General features: G+C 34.4%; 1 protein-coding gene across 1 annotated transcript in view; it reads right to left on the bottom strand.

The window, feature by feature from the left end:
* The window catches only part of tmem125a (transmembrane protein 125a), a 39,313-nt gene extending 23,503 nt beyond the window's left edge, over positions 1-15,810 (bottom strand). Inside the window, exon 1 of the mRNA XM_030132202.1 lies at positions 15,555-15,810. The gene's annotated coding sequence lies outside the window, so the exon portion shown is untranslated. The remainder of the gene's footprint in view (positions 1-15,554) is intronic.
* Positions 15,811-16,029: the final 219 nt, after the last annotated feature.

The raw sequence follows: 16,029 nt of genomic DNA, 5'->3' as shown, positions 1-16,029 counted from the left end.
AAATGAGGGAAAATTAGGGCTTTTCTGCTGAACCATCATCAGCGGGCGAACTAACTTTTCATTTGGGTAGCAAATATATTATATATTATATATTTAGCTGAGTATACTACAATAAGATTTTCAAGATCTATTGTCTAAAAGTAAGTTTTTATACTTCACTGAAAAGTTAGTCTTTAGGTGGTTATTTCTTATTTTAAGTGTGATGAGATATTTTGGCTAGAAATTAGAAAAATACACTGGGTAAGATTTAGATTTTTGCAGTGTGTATTGAATGAAAGAATATAAATATTTAAAATCAACTGAGTTGGTTGGACAGGGGGATGCTATGTATTTTTAATTGCAAGAAAAAAAACATGCATTGTATATATCAACGTAGTTATTTTTTGCTATTTTTGGGGTCGATGTCAGTACCAATATTAGAGTAAAATATTTCCAAAATTGACATATTGCACACATAAAGTCGTGGAAAAATGTATTAGACCACCCTTGTTTTCTTCAGTTTCTTGTTCATTTTAATGCCTGGTACAACTAAAGGTACATTTGTTTGGACAAATATAATGATAACAACAAAAATAGCTCATAAGAGTTTAATTTCAGAGCAGATATCTAGACATTTTCCGTTTTTTGTTGATAATAACCAAAATCACTTCAGTTCTTACATCAATATCTATGGCATTGTACGGACAAAAACAGTGCTTTTAGGCATTCCATGTTTTCTTTTCTGTCTGTTTTAGTCACATGATACACACAGGAGTTAGTACTTGATTGCATAACTGTTGTTTTTGATGACTTTTGATGGTCTAATAATTTTTTTTCCGTGACTGTATGTCTTGACAGCATGCAAATGTATTTACTTAATTTGGGTAAGAAAGCATCTCCATATTGATTATGAATATATCAACAGACTCATCTGAACTCTGATTACATCTCATTTTAGGTTGAATTCATCTTGTTTTGTTTGTTTTGCTTATTTATTTATTTCAAATTAGCATTAAAACCAAACAACAAAAGGATTATATAGAAGAAAGTCCAACATTCCAAAAGGAGCAGGATGAAGTTTAATTTATAGTCTCCCGCCCCCTTACCCCATCCTTCAACCTGCCTTAAATTCCTATGTCAGTTCCCATAAGTAACTCAAAAATCATATACATATCAGACTAAATTCTGACTATGTACAAAACACAGCATTGCTGTACATATCAAGGATAGATTGTCCATTTTGCAGCAATATTTCACATTAAGTAAACTATGTCCTTTTCGTAGCAGTAACAGTGCACATATCAAAAACAAAAATCAGCTCTGTCCATTTCATAACAATAATAGCCATATAAAAAAATAAAGACAATAAAAAGCAAACTATCCATTTCGAAACAATAATACCCATATAGAAAAACAAAAATCAACTCTCGTCCATTTAACACCAATAATACCTATATAAATGGAAAAAAAACAAAACAAAAACGAAAGTAAACTCTGTCCATTTCATTACAATGATACATATGCCATAAACAAAAGATAAACTACTCGTTTCACAACAATAACACACGATTGGTGGTGTGTTGGTGAAATAATTCCTAGACATTAGTCACTTTTCCATTGACCTTCAAATTGCGCAGATATAACTTGTGCAGAAAAATTTACCGAATGAAAAAACACCTATTTCGCCAAAAGTCTCATTTTTCGATTAAAAGATTTTGCGCCGGCGAGAGGTGATTTTTTTGGGCATAGCGCAAATGGTATATCACGCAAAACTGCAATGGAAAGACCTTTTTTCACAACTAGAGTCAGGTGAATTAAAAAAACAGATGTTGACGTACATTACAACAAGTGAAGAAGAAGAAATATGTCGCGGTATGTGTGGACACACCAGTGTTACTACTGATTTTAATACTGACCATAAGTCTTCTGTTAGTTTATAAGACACCTGTGATAGCTCTTCAGTTTTCATTGTCTTTCAAACCACAGGCCTGGATATGAATGTTTACTCTCAGTCAGTTTCTCGATTCCACGTTTTGTAGGCTACTTTATCTCTAACGATACCACAGGATACAGCATAACCCAACTCGCCAAAACTTCCCAGGACAACTCCAAGGTCTTACGTTCTGTCTGTCTTTGTCTTATTTTCTTTCTTCTGCTTAGCGACAGTGTCATAAATCATATTAACCACTCACATTTAAGCTTAGCGCAGGCTACTATAAGTTAGACTGACTTCCTGGACAGGTCAGAACTGACCCAAGAGAGGACGAAGCTTCGTCTGTCAGTTTGTCACTTGTGCACAATAAAGGAAGACAACCAATCCATTCTCCTGGAATTTCTTTGTCGTTTACGCCACCATGACACCAGGACACCCAATCATTTTTTCATTTAGTACAAGATAGAGGGATAATATAATAACAATAATGAATATATCTGTAAATCAACACCATATTTACCTTTATAATAATAATAATGGATTGGATTTTATATAGCGCTTTTCTAGACAACCAAAGCGCTTTACATTACACTGGTCAACAACAAATTTATTGTTTAAGTTTTTTGAGCTGATTTAGGATAATTTTGGTGTGCTGAATCCAAAAATCACATTCATTTTGCTCAATCAGGTCAACTTTCTGAACTATGCTACATATTGGCTTTTTAACATTTTTGCTTACATTTATGGGCATTTTCACATCATATGATACAAAATTCTTTCATATTTCTTGCAATAAACGAGTTCTGAAGATTTGACTTTTGCCAATTTATGATTAATGTTTTTTTTATTACAGGTGAATGAAATGGCTTCGACTAGAAGATCTTGCAAAAATAAGCCTGACATATTCTGCTACATCTGCGGTGAATACACCATTGTACCTAACAGGAATCCTGTTAGAAAATGATTTTTTTTTTCTCTTAAAACCTATTTTGGGTGAGAACTATATAAAAAATCAACTGATAAAGTCACAAAAATGTAATCAATTTTGTGAGAAGATCAAATTTTTCAAAATCAAATTAGCAAAAAAATCTGACCTGATTGAGAAAAACAGATGTCATTTTTGGATTTAGCGGTGCAAAATGGTCCTAATTCAGTTGAAAAACCTAGACAACTTGCAAAAAACATTTTTTTGTAACCCAGTGTTATTGATCCATTATTCATTCGCTCTCACATTCTCCCTCTGGTGGTGGTAAACTACATCTGTAGCCACAGTTGCCCTGGGGCAGACTGACAGAAGCGTGGCTGCCAATTCGCACCTGACCATCACCGAACATTCACACGCATTCATACACCAGTGTGAGTGACACTGGAGACAAGGAGGGTGAAGTGTCTTACCCAAGGACACAACGGACCGACTAGGATGGAGCGGGATTCGAACCTGCAACCCTTCGGTTATTGGACGACCTGCTCTACCACCTGAGCCATGGTTTGTCGTCATGTTCATGGAATGGCTTCTTGTGTCATCTCACGACAATAAATAAACAAATCATTGCATTTGTTGCAGTGGTTAGCACTCGTGCCTCACAGCAAGAAGGTCCTGGGTTTGATTCCAACACCAGTTGACAGGGGTGGGACCATTCTGTGTGGAGTTTGCATGTTCTCCCCGTGTCTGCGTGGGTTCTTTCCAGATACTCTGGCTCCTCCCACCATCCAAAGACATGCACTGATAGGTTAACTGGTTAATCTAAATTGCCCATAGGTGTGAATGTGAGTGATTGTTTGTCTCTATATGTTCAGCCCTGAAATGAACTGGTGACATGTCCAGGGTGTACCCCACCTTTGCCCGTAAGTAGCTGGGATAGGCTCCAAGCGACCCCCATGACCTTAGTGAGGATAAAGCGCGTTCAGAAAATGAATGAATGAATGAATTGCATTTGTGATTTAATGGAAAAATCGACATTACGCACTTCTGTTTTTTTTTTCGACATTTAGAAAGTATCGGTAAAGTTTTTCGCAGATGTCCAATGGAAAAGCGACTAGTGAGACACATCATAAACAAAAGCTAAACTATTAATTTCATAACAATAATACACGATTGGTGGTGTGTTGGTGAAATAATTCCCAGACAGTGACACATGCTCCTCTCTGACTCCTCTTCAATGCTTTAATTCTACTTTCTCATTGCTCAGCTTATAGAGCAGCATCACCCAGACCATAATGTCCAGCCTGGACCATGCCACCCGGACACCTTATCCAGATGCAAACTCTCATCTCCATCTCTTTACCCTTCCTTCCCCATTTCCCATTCCTTCCACACATTTTGTTTTCTTTTCATCTCCCTTTCCCACCTTCTCTGCCACACCACTAATGCTCTTTATCTCCCAAACTTCTTATTTCACCTGTCTGCTCTGGCATTTTGGTGTCTGGGAGAAAGATGCGTATGGTATGAGGCGAGGATTACTTGTCTTCGCTGCAGATCCTCCTCTGGCATCAGGTAATGCTGCCTGACTCAAAGCCCCTGTGGCCAAAGGCATGCAAGCATATACATACATTGTGCTGCGGCTGTGTTCATGCTGATGTGTTTTCTCAGTAAAATTATGGTGTCATTACTTCCTCATAACCTTTTGTTTCCACTACCTCACACAATACCTTATTATTAATCCCCAACACAAACACATTAACACAATATATGCCCAGATAATGAAAACATGATTCAATGAAAATGCATTACAAACATTGTGGATCTGTTATCCAATATGGCATATGGTATTTCCCTCTTTTTAAAAGCAGCTTCCTCCTCTCAGCAGAGAGCACTGCTGCTGACAAAAATGTAGCCCAGCCCAGTCTACCGTAGTTCAGCTCGGCTTAGCACAGACTGTGGGCCCTGTTCAGCCACTTTTCTACAGCAGGAGCCAAATGGGGCTCTTAAGTGCTGTTTCAGATTCAGAGCGGCTCAAACATTTCCACTCCTATAAAATACTCTTCCTCTCCAAAACAAGTGCATATACAGGGTGACACAAAAAAACGGGAACTTTTTAACAATCCAATAAAACCAAGAGTGATGGAAGAAAAATATTTTATTCATAGTAATTGAAACCTTAAACCATGCCATTTAAGAAACAATGATGGAATTTTCATTTTTGAAAAATTACTTCCTGTAGATGGCGTCCTCCTGTACGAATGCATTCTTGAAATCTGCTGTTGAGATTCCTCATTGACCGCTGCAACATCTCAGCTGGGATACTGTGAATTTCATCCTGAATTCTCTGTTTTAACTCATCCAGAGTTCTTGGTCGAGTCGTGTACACTTTACTCTTGAGATAGCCCCACAAGAAAAAATCACCAACGGACAAATCTGGCGATCTAGGGGGCCAGGGAACATTACTGAATCTTGAGATCACACGGTTACCGAACAATTCTCGCACAGCCGCCAATGGTTACTAAAATGGGGGTGTGTTTACTTGCTCAAGGTCACTGTCTCGCAGTGCTGCCACTTGCTCATGTCTGCCAATACGCACTTCAAAAATTCCTGGTTTTTTCCCCCGTTACCATAGTAACCATTGGCGGCTGTGCGAGAATTGTTCGGTAACCGTGTGATCTCAAGATTCGGTAACGTTCCCTGGCCCCCTAGATCGCCAGATTTGTCCGTTGGTGATCTTCTCAAGAGTAAAGTGTACACGACTCGACCAAGAACTCTGGATGAGTTAAAACAGAGAATTCAGGATGAAATTCACAGTATCCCAGCTGAGATGTTGCAGCGGTCAATGAGGAATCTCAACAGCAGATTTCAAGAATGCATTCGTACAGGAGGACGCCATCTACAGGAAGTAATTTTTTAAAAATGAAAATTCCATCATTGTTTCTTAGATGGCATGGTTTAAGGTTTCAATTACTATGAATAAAATATTTTTCTTCCATCACTCTTGGTTTATTGGATTGTTAAAAAGTTCCCGTTTTTTTGTGTCACCCTGTATATGTTATATGTGTGTCCTGTGTTTCGAGGGAAAGTTGAAGGGGGTCTATGTAGTACTGATATTCTGAACTGTCAACAGCAGGGAAAGTCATGAACCAGAACACACTTAGACCAAAACCACCAATAAATCAACACATGCATTCACAGACTTTATCACTCACTGAATCAAGTCTAAAGCCCGTTGTTTACACACACCTATATTATGGTATCAGCAAGTTTTATTTTACAAATTAAAACTCATAGTCACGGTCAGAGTAACACTAGTGGGTTTTCCATTGGACATCTGTGCAAAACTTTACCGGTATTTACTAAATGTCGAAAAAACAGAAGTGTGTAATGTTGGTTTTTCTATTAAATCACAAATGCAATGATTTGTTTATTTATTATTGCGAGATGAAACTGAAGTAATTCCATAAACATGGCAACAAACTTATATATTACACTCGGCTACAAAAAAATGTTTTTTGCAAGTTGTCTAGGTTTTTTCAACTGAATTAGGACCATTTTGCACCACTAAATCCAAAAATGACATCTGTTTTTCTCAATCAGGTCAGGTTTTTTTGCTAATTTGATTTTGAAAAATTTGATCGTCTCACAAAATTGATTACATTTTTGTGACTTTATCAGTTGATTTTTTTTTATATACAGGGTGGGGAAGCAAAATTTACAATATTTTGAGGCAGGGATTGAAAGACAGTGTATGACCAATTAGTTTATTGAAAGTCATGAGAATTTATTTGCCACAAGAAAATTGACATAATAGAAAATGTTTTTATTCTATGTGTCCTCCTTCTTTCTCAATAACTGCCTTCACACGCTTCCTGAAACTTGCGCAAGTGTTCCTCAAATATTCGGGTGACAACTTCTCCCATTCTTCTTTAATGGTATCTTACAGGCTTTCTCGTAATAGTTTTGCTCATAGTCATTCTCTTCTTTCCATTATAAACAGTCTTTATGGACACTCCAACTATTTTTGAAATCTCCTTTGGTGTGACGAGTGCATTCAGCAAATCACACACTCTTTGACGTTTGCTTTCCTGATTACTCATATGGGCAAAAGTTTCTGAAAAGGTATGGATAATAGTGTTCGGTATGATTATGACATCAATATATGTTTGGTTTCAAAACAACTGACGTAGTGCCTGCTGAGAAAAAACAACTAAATGTTCATTGTAAATTTTGCTTCCCCACCCTGTCGTTCTCACCCAAAATAGGTTTTAAGAGAAAAAAAAAATCATTTGATCACTTGATTCCTGTTAGGTACAATGGTGTATTCACTGCAGATGTAGCAGAATATGTCAGGCTTATTTTTGCAAGATCTTCTAGTCGAAGCCATTTCATTCACCTGTAATATTAAAAAAAACATTAATCATAAATTGGCAAAAGTCAAATCTTCAGAACTCATTTATTGCAAGAAATATGAAAGAATTTTGTATCATAAGATGTGAAAATGCCCATAAATGTAAGCAAAAATGTTAAAAAGCCAATATGTAGCATAGTTCAGAAAGTTGACCTGATTGAGCAAAATGAATGTGATTTTTGGATTCAGCACACCAAAATTATCCTAAATCAGCTCAAAAAACTTAAACAATAAATTTGTTATTGACCAGTGTTATACTGATTTACAGAAATATTCATTATTATTACACATTACCCTTCTATCCCGTACTAAATTAAAAAATGATTCTGTTCCCTGGTGTGTCCGCACATACCCGCCATGTTTCTTTTAAAACTCTTCTTCTTTGCTTGTTGTAACATCTGTCAGCATCCCTTTTTTTGTTGTTGATGTGACTCTAGTTGTGGAAAAAGGTCTTTCCATTGCAGTTTTGAGTGATATACCAATTTCACTATGCCCGAAAAACCCCCTCTTGCCAGCGCAAAAACTATTCATCAAAAAATGAGAGTTTTGGCAAAATTGTCATTTTTCCATTAGGCAAATTTTTGTGTTATGCAAGTTATATTCGCACAATTTGAAGCGACTGCTGTGTCTTATAATCTTCACGTGCTGCATTAGTTGGTAGTTTACATCATAGCTCTGTTAACTTAGCTCTGTTTTTAGACAAAAAACAGCCACATTAAAACCACAAATCGCCTCCTTTTTTTCTGTATGGTTTGTATTGTCCGTAACTGCACTAAAGAAAAGCGTCAGAGCTATCATAGTTTAGTCTGAACTGTGGATCAACAAACGGCAACTTAGCAAAGATAATAACATCCCATAATAACTTCATACCTTCATAAGCCTCAGTAGAAGAAACGCTGCCATTTCAGCATCAAACTCCATTTTTTAACATTTAGAGCTGATTCTAAAAGTTGTTTCTTAGTGGTTCTCATCCCATCTGGTCACTTTCTGATGTTTTGGTCAAACTATTCTTGGGTTTCCTCACCGTGGGACACCGATAGAGTGACTCACTACTCCCTCTAGTGGTCACACAAATCCCCTTGCCCTTCAGTGTAAATACATTGGGTTCATATCTGTGCAATCCAATACATTGGTGTTTCTGCAGAACTTCAGAGCTCTTTATTCTCAACACTTTAACCCTTTCATGCATGAATTATGAGAACCTTAATCAAGATTTGTTTTCCTGAGTGTTTTTATTCCTCTTTAGGCATGAAAAAAAAAAAAAAACAATGTGACTGAATTTTTTTTTTAAATCAACCTGTTTTTCATGGGGTTACAAAAATGTCCACTCAGCTACACCATGAATTTTATTCTTGAAGCAAAAAAACATGTATTTAAAGCCCAATATCATAAAGTGATATGAAAACAGTGAAATGAAACCATGTTTAATGCAGCTAATCTGATGTTTTCTCACATTTTAACATATTCTAATACTAGTTATTACTCACTTGATGGAGATAATATGCAAAAAATAAATATTAATTGATTTCCACTCAAGAACCAATCAAGAACAGCAAAGTTACAATAATGGTATGAATTGCAGTTTATGAGATGATGCATAAGTGTCCACTGTGTTGGTTGATATGGAACTAAAACAACAAAACCCATGAATATACAAGAGTAAAGCTGTAGAGTAACTGTCCACTGTAGTGACCACTGTGCATGAAAGGGTTAATGATAATTTTAGGTCTTATTTTAACATGTGGAAGTAGAAATACTACATGTAGCCCCTCTAACCAAATGCTATATAAATGTCCCCCCACTGCCCCATTTTGGAGGACTAACTGTTGATTTGAAAACACACTCTGGGCAGCCAGTTTGCTTTCCTCTGTCGTGCACAGCTGCAATATTAAAACGCTAATCAAATCACCAATTAACATGCTGGTCCCCTTCTGCTTCACTACTGCTGACGATGGGAAAGAGGCTACCTTTTTATTTTTTGTCTTCTGTCTTTGTTTTTTTAACCCCCCCCCCCCCCTTTTCCTCTGTTCCCCTTGTGGGTTCAGAGGTGAAATTCAGCATATTTTAAATCTGATATTGCCTGTCTAGCTTTAATGATTTTAATGAATGAGGTAGCTGGCTCATTGTTGGGCTGTCTATCTTATTCACTGAACACCGGATGTGACAGCCTCAACAGTGACGCATTATGAGTTATGTACGACACTGGCGCATTTTTATGAATAAAAACGTGTTCTGAGTGAAGTTATGATTAGTAATTTGAGATGGGGGCCAGCTGAGGGATGGATGATTTTGCACAATACAAGTACTGATCTGTACACTGCAAAAATTAAAATCATACCAAGTGTATTTTTCTCATTTCTAGTCAAAATATGTCATCACACTTAAAATAAGATAGAATCACCTAAAGAGTAACTTGTAAGTGAGATATAACAACTTATTTTTAGACAATAGATCTTGAAAATCTTATTTCAAGAAATCTTACCAAGATAATTTTCACTTGTTCCATTGGCAGATTTTTTTGCTTAATTCAAGATTTTTTTGTGTGCTTAATTCAAGATTTATTTTTTTTTTTTGGTTAATTCAAGATTTTTTTTTTTAGTAGTTCAAGATTTTTTTTTTTTTTCTTAATTCAAGCCAAAAATCTGCCAACAGAACAAGTGAAAATTACCAAGTGTGTTTTTCTCATTTTTAGTCAAAATATGTCATCATACTTAAAATAAGACATAATCACCCAAAGAGTAACTTGTAAATGAGATATAAATAACTTATTATTTGACAACAGATCTTGAAAATCTTATTTCAAGAAATCTTACCAAGATAATTTTCACTTGTTCCACTGGCAGATTTTTTTGCTTAATTCAAGATTTTTTTTTGCTTAATTCAAGAATTTTTTTGCTTAATTCAAGATTTTTTTTAGTAATTCAATATATATATATATATATATATATATATATATATATATATATATATATATATATATTTTTTTTTTTTTAATTAATTAATTAATTAATTTTTTTGCTTAATTCAAGCCAGAAATCTGCCATTGGAACAAGTGAAAATTACCAAGTGTGTTTTTCTCATTTTTAGTCAAAATATGTCATCATACTTAAAATAAGACAGAATCACCTACAGAGTAACTTGTAAGTGAGATATAAGAGCTTATTTTTACACAATAGATCTTGAAAATCGTATTTCAAGCAATCTTACAAAGATAATTCTCACTCATTCCATTAACAGATTTTTTTTGCTTAATTCAAGATTCTTTTTAGTAATTCAAGATTTATTTTTTTATTTTTTTGCTTAATTCAAGATTTTTTAAAAAGTAATTCAAGATTTTTTTTTTTTTTTTGCTTAATTCAAGACAAAAATCTGCCAATGGAGCAAGTGAAAATTATGAAGTGTGTTTTTCTCATTTTTAGTCAAAATATGTCATCATACTTGAAATAAGACATAATCACCTCAAGAGTAACTTGTAAGTGAGATATAAAGAACTTATTTTTTTAAAAAAAATAATAAAATAAAATCTTGAATAAAGCAAAAAAAAAATCTTGAATTAAGCAAAAAAAAAATTGAATTAGGCAAAAAAAATCTTGAATTAAGCATAAAAATCTTGAATTAAGATAAAAAATCTTGAATTAAGCAAAAAAAAAAAAATCTTGAATTCAGCAAAAAGAAATCTTGAATTAAGCAAAAAAATTTGAATTAAGCAAAAAAATCTTGAATTAAGTATAGAAATCTTGAATTAAGCAAAAAAAAGAAATCTTGAATTAAGCAAAAAAAAAAATGTTGAATTTGGCAAAAAAAAAAGTTGAATTAAGCAAAAAATATCTTGAATTAAACAAAAAGAATCTTGAAATAAGCAAAAAAAAATCTTAAGTGTGATGACATATTTTGACTAGAAATAAGAAAAATACACTTGGTAAGATTTTTTTTTTTTTTTTTTTTTACATTTTTTTTAAATTAATTTATTTATTTTTGCTTAAATCAAGATTTTTTTTTTTTTTTGCTTGATCAATTTTTTTTCCTTTTTTTTTTTTTGCTTAATTCAAGCCAAAAAAAAATCTGCCAATGGAACAAGTAAAAATGATCTTGGTAAGATTTCTTGAAATAAGACTTTCAAGATCTATTGTCTAAAAATCACTTCTTATATCTCACTGAAAAGTTACTCTTTAGGTGATTCTGTCTTATTTTAAGTGTGATGACATATTTTGACTAGAAAGGAGAAAAATACACTTGGTTATGTTTTGTTTTTTACAGTGTATCTTGACCAGCTCGAGCCATATTGGTCTGAATTGATCATTTTTATGCATGTTATGGGATGGACGTCTGCTATTGATGACACACTACATGCCTGAGTATCTGCTGACTGTGAAACAAAACGCCTCCTGGGGATATTTAAGATTCTGGCCTACTCTCTACTCCATTCTGTGTCTGGCGTCCATGTCACACACACACACACACACACACACACACACACACACACACACACACACACTGCACTTACACAGAGCTCACGTAGCCTATACCTCCACAACATCCACCAGCTCAATCATAAACTTTGTTTTTCTCCCCCTCGTTCTTTCATCCAGTGGACTGCATTGACTCGGGGGCTCTTTTCTAATGAGGTCTATCACATGTTGTTCTCAGCCTGACTTATTTTTAAGCGTTAGCATTTATCTTTAAAGATCTTCTCTGTCTTCTCCTACAGCACCCAACCCTCCACCGATAACCTCCACTGATTTATCTAGAGGGACTTTTGCTCTTTTGCGTTAACACATATAAGTAGCAGATCGGGTCATGCCTGGTCAGTGCATCGATCCGTTCCAGTCACAATAACTTGAATACAACATCAACAACGCGTCCTCTCTGTGGTTTATGGATTTTCCACAATGCAGCAAAACTGACCTTAGAGTGTATGAAAGCAGACCTAATTGATGATTTACAGGGCATTTAAGGTGTTCTGCACCCTCGGCATCTGCAGGCTATCCCACTGGTGCAAAGGTTAGGGTGTGATCCAGTGTCATCCTGCTTTACTTCCTTGTTGTGAATGCAAATGAAACAGCAAGTTCATTCTTTGTGGAAATTCCGCTTGGAACAACAGTTTATTGCCGTAACTGGAGAAAAAGCACCACCGATACCAACTCACTTCAGTTGGTTTTAATAGAAACGATCGGCTTTGAGCTCAGTGTGCTCAAACCTTTAGTCTTTCCTGGTAATGAATTACTTAATTAAAATGTAAAACTGCTTTGAGGTGAAATGTGAGCTCTGTGACTGTGGCTTCAGTGCTTTAATATCTGATTATATATTAATACATATAATAGTGAAGTTAAACCGGATGACTTTGATGACAATAGGGGTAGTATTGTGTGTAAAAGTAGGGGATAAAACATTAAAGTAACTTGTAAAATACAGAGGAAATGTAGTCTTTTTTTTTTTTTCCCCCTGAGGATGAAAAAGACTTTAACCCATAAAGACCCAAACAGTGACTGGCAACCTACTGATGTAAAAATGTTTAAGAACTGTTGAGCCACTAATCCTATCAATACATGTAAATAATTGGTTCAAAATACAGTTAGTCATCTTTTCATGGTCATCAGATATGACCCATTTGGACGTTCAGAGGCTCTGTAGTGAACGTGGAAACACCGTCATCTTCTACAACATTGATTCATCACTAAAACTGACGGAGTTCAGTGGATGGAGATACTTCGTTTATGCTCAGCTAATGATATATTTGCTGAAAATGTCAGTTTTTCATCAGTTTTTTCGGTTTTTAATATAATAACCCTCAACTTTAATCTTAGCTTTTATGAACATCTACTTGATTAGCACATTAAATTATATTTTAGAATTTAAAATACCTGATTTTCAGTGAAAAAGTGCAAAATAAAGGAGATAATATAACAATAAATGGTGTTAAATCACTTAAGAAAGGTGAAATATTAAATAAAAATTTGTGAAAGTAGCCCTGGGTGTTTACAGCTTAAAAGCACTAAAGCCCAATGATATTGTTGCAGGAAAAATGATTTACAGTGAAATGAATAGGACATGGATTGTTTTTACATACAGGATGTGTCATATTTGTTATGTAAAAGTGGTATCATTTGACATGACATGTAAACTAATGCTATGTAGTGCCTGGGTATAGCCTTAATTTTTTTTAATGTTTCTGATTTTATGAATGCTGGTACTTTACATCTTACCCAGGGACAACAGTTGGAAAATAGCTTTTTTTTTTTTTTTTTTTCTCGCTAATACTAGCATATTTACAGAAAGGTTCATTGATGTGTACTGTCCCAGCACAATAAATAAATAAATAAATAAATAAATATTATAGGTCTCTCATATCATTCAAGGTCCTTTAATCTCGCACTGCAAATAATCTCCTTAGAAATAAGTTCATAATAACTTTATCATTTGATATGATGTGTAAACTAATGCTATGTAGTGTCTGGTATAGCCTTAATATATATATATATATATATATATATATATATATATATATATATATATATGTGTATATATTTATTTATTTATTTATTTATTTATTTATTTATTTTAATTTATTTATTTTTTATGTTTCTGATTTTATGAATGCTGGTACTTTACATTTTACCCAGGGACAACAGTTGAAAAATAGCTTTTTTTTTTTTTTTTTTGCTAATACTGGCATATTTACAGAAATGTACATTAATGTGTTCTCTCCCTGCTAAATAAATAAATATTATAATATAATAATATTATAATAATAAAGATTTAAATGTTTCTGATTTTATGAATGCTGGTACTTTACATCTGGACAACAGTTGAAATATAGCTTTTTTTTTTTTTTTATTTCTCGCTAATACTAGCATATTTACAGAAAGGTTCATTGATGTGTACTGTCCCTGCTCAATAAATAAATAAATAAATATTATAGGTCTCTCATATCATTCAAGGTCCTTTAATCTTGCACTGCAAATAATCTCCTTAGAAATAAGTTTATAATAACTTTATCATTTGATATGATGTGTAAACTAATGCTATGTAGTGTCTGGTATAGCCTTAAAAAAAAAAAAAAAAAAAAAATATATATATATATTTTTTTTTTTTTTTTTTTTTTTTTAATTTATTTATTTTTTGTAATGTTTCTGATTTTATGAATGCTGGTACTTTACATTTTACTCAGGGACAACAGTTGAAAAATAGCTTCTTCTTTTTTTCTAATACTGGCATATTTACAGAAATGTTCATTAATGTGTTCTCTCCCTGCTAAATAAATAAATATTATAGGTCTCTTATATCATTCAAGGTCCTTTAATCTCGCATTGCAAATAATCTCCTGAGAAATAAGTTTATAATAGCTTTATCATTTGATATGATGTAGTGTCTGGGTATAACCTTAATTTTTTTTTTTTTTTTAATGTTTCTGATTTTATGAATGCTGGTACTTTACATTTTACCCAGGGACAACAGTTGAAAAATTTATTTATTTATTTATTTTTTGCTAATACTGGCATATTTACAGAAATGTACATTAATGTGTTCTCCCCCTGCTAAATAAATAAATATTATAGGTCTCTTATATCATTCAAGGTCCTTTAATCTCGCATTGCAAATAAGATCCTTAGAAATAAGTTTATAATAGTTTTATCATTTGATATGATGTGCAAACGAATGCTAGGTAGTGTCTGGTATAGCCTTAATTAATTTATTTATTTTTTGTAATGTTTCTGATTTTATGAATGCTGGTACTTTACATTTTACCCAGGGACAACAGTTGAAAAATAGCTTCTTCTTTTTTTTCTAATACTGGCATATTTACAGAAATGTACATTAATGTGTTCTCCCCCTGCTAAATAAATAAATATTATAGGTCTCTTATATCATTCAAGGTCCTTTAATCTCGCATTGCAAATAAGATCCTTAGAAATAAGTTTATAATAGTTTTATCATTTGATATGATGTGCAAACGAATGCTAGGTAGTGTCTGGTATAGCCTTAATTAATTTATTTATTTTTTGTAATGTTTCTGATTTTATGAATGCTGGTACTTTACATTTTACTCAGGGACAACAATTGAAAAATAGCTTCTTCTTTTTTTCTAATACTGGCATATTTACAGAAATGTTCATTAATGTGTTCTCCCCCTGCTAAATAAATAAATATTATAGGTCTCTTATATCATTCAAGGTCCTTTAATCTCGCATTGCAAATAATCTCCTTAGAAATAAGTTTATAATAGACAAAAATTCAAAGCAATAAAAAGCTTTTGGGTGCATGTAAAAAGTTGTGTGGGTAAGTCCTTTTCTGTGAGCAGCCTTCCTTACCTGTCCACTCAGCTGGCGGAATCCATCGTCTTCTCCTCAGCATCTACCCGGTCCGTTCCGTTCTTTCTTTTTTTTTTTTTTATTAACCTCATTTTCCAACCGGAGTCCGCTTTTTATAAAGTCGGATCATACCTCGAACCGTCCGCGGATTCAAAAGTCTGCTTTTAGCTCCGGATCCATGCGGTATATGGAGGTGGGCTCGGTACAGGGGTGCCTCCGCTCCTCCGCTCCTCCGCTCCTTTCCACACTGCGCGTCTCCTTCCTCCGGTTCCTCCGACGCACGGACTTTCCCCGTTTAATGCAGGTGTGGCCACGCGCGCGACGGCACGGGACGAACGGACGGAACGGCGGTGGGAGGGGGAGGGGGAGGGGGGTATATACGGGAGGAGGAGGAGGAGGAGGAGGAGGTGGTGGTGGTGGTGGTGGTGGAATCGACCTCCCCACCGCCTCGGGTCCTCCGTTGGGGGGAACCGCA

The sequence above is a fragment of the Sphaeramia orbicularis genome, chromosome 4 (genome assembly GCF_902148855.1).
Source record: "Sphaeramia orbicularis chromosome 4, fSphaOr1.1, whole genome shotgun sequence".
Lineage (NCBI taxonomy): Eukaryota > Metazoa > Chordata > Actinopteri > Kurtiformes > Apogonidae > Sphaeramia > Sphaeramia orbicularis.
Note: the sequence above shows the minus strand (reverse complement) of the source record. Positions and strands in the feature narration are given on the sequence as shown.